Genomic DNA, 1730 nt, shown 5'->3' on the forward strand with positions numbered 1-1730 from the left:
CACTCCAGTCTGGGCGACAGAGTGAGACTCCAACTCAAAAAAAAAAAAAAAGGGAAAAGGCCAGTATATATGCATTTCCCCCCAATCTGTTCCAATGGATCTGAAAACATTCACATAATATTACTTTTTGCCAAACATAATAAAAAATGAAAAGAATGTTGCAAAATCAATTATATTCTTTTTTTTTTTTTGAGTTGGAGTCTCACTCTTTCGCTCAAACTGGAGTGCAGTGGCCGCTCCCGGCCACCACAGCCTCGACCTGCTGGGCTCCGGCGATCCTTCCGCCTCAGCCTTCCAAGTAGCTGGAACGACAGGCGTGCGATACCACGCCCGGCTCATTTTTTGATTTATTGTAGAGATGAGGTCTCGCCAAGTTGCCCAGATGGGTCTCGAACCCGCGGGCTCAGGCAATCCACTCACCTCAACTTCCCAAAGCACAGGATTACAGGCTGAGCCACCGAGCCCGGCTCCCAATTATATTCTGATATATCCAAGTGGAGCCACTAAGAATAAGGTTGTGTCTTAAGAGATATATTTAATATGTTTTAGAATTGGAAAAATACTTGAAAGGTCATGCAATCCATCATGGGGACTTTAATGGATGAGAACCTAGCCTTTTAAAGACCTTCCAAGGCTTTTAAATGTTTAGGAAAGTTTCTTTATCTCTAATACACACTTTCTGTTATGAAGCTTTAACTTGTCTTTTGTTCTTTCATTATAGTGTATTTCTCAATGACACCAGCACTATCACAACAGCAGTGTAACACAGAGGTTAGTAGAGGGTAGCATAGCCCAACTGACAGAGTTCAAGTGCTAGTTCTGCCATTAGCTATCTGGGTAAGCTTGGGCAAGCTATTAAGTCTCTCTGTGCCTCAGATGCTTGATCTGAACAATGCAGACAGTAATATTACCCTATAAGTTTGTGAGGATTGACATGAATTAGTTCACATAAAACACTTGGAAAAGTACTTAAGCATGTTTGTTGGGTAAGTATTAAATAACTTAGCTCACATAAAATACTTAAAGTATCAAAGCATTCAGTAAATATTAGCTTATCTATATACATGCATATTAAGGAATATATATATATATATATATATATATATTTTTTTTTTTTTTTTTTAGTTTTTGAGTCAGAGTCTCACTTTGTTGCCCAGGCTGGAGTGCAGTGGTACACTCACACTCACCGCAGCCTCAATCTGCTGGGCTCAGGCGGTCCTTCCACTTCAGCCCTCCAAGTAACTGGAACTACAGGTGTGTGCCACCGTGCCCGGCTAATTTTTTGATTTATTGTAGAGAGGAGATCTTGTCATGTTGCCCAGGGTGGTCTCAAACCCATGGGCTCAGGTAATTCTCCCACTTCCATCTCCCAAAGTGCAAAGATTACAGGCATGAGCCACCGTGCCCAACCAAAGGATATATTAATGATCTATTGCTGTATAACAAATCTCTCCCAAATGTAATAGTTTAAAAAAAATTATTATCTCACAGTTTCTGTAGTCCGGGAATTTGGGAACAGCTTAGCTGAAGAGTCAAGATGTCACTTGGGGCTTCAGTCATCTAAAGGCTTGACTGAGGATGGAAGATCTGTGGCCAAATGGTTCACTTGCATGGCTGTTAGCAGGAGACCTCGGTTCTTGCTGACTGTTGCTGAGGCCTTACTTCCTCACTGCCTGGACCTCTTCATAGGGCTGTTGGAGTGTTTGGCTTCCCCCAGAGCAAATGATCCA

Source organism: Carlito syrichta, unplaced genomic scaffold, assembly GCF_000164805.1.
Source record: "Carlito syrichta isolate Samal-C Ts95f unplaced genomic scaffold, Tarsius_syrichta-2.0.1 Scaffold314713, whole genome shotgun sequence".
Lineage (NCBI taxonomy): Eukaryota > Metazoa > Chordata > Mammalia > Primates > Tarsiidae > Carlito > Carlito syrichta.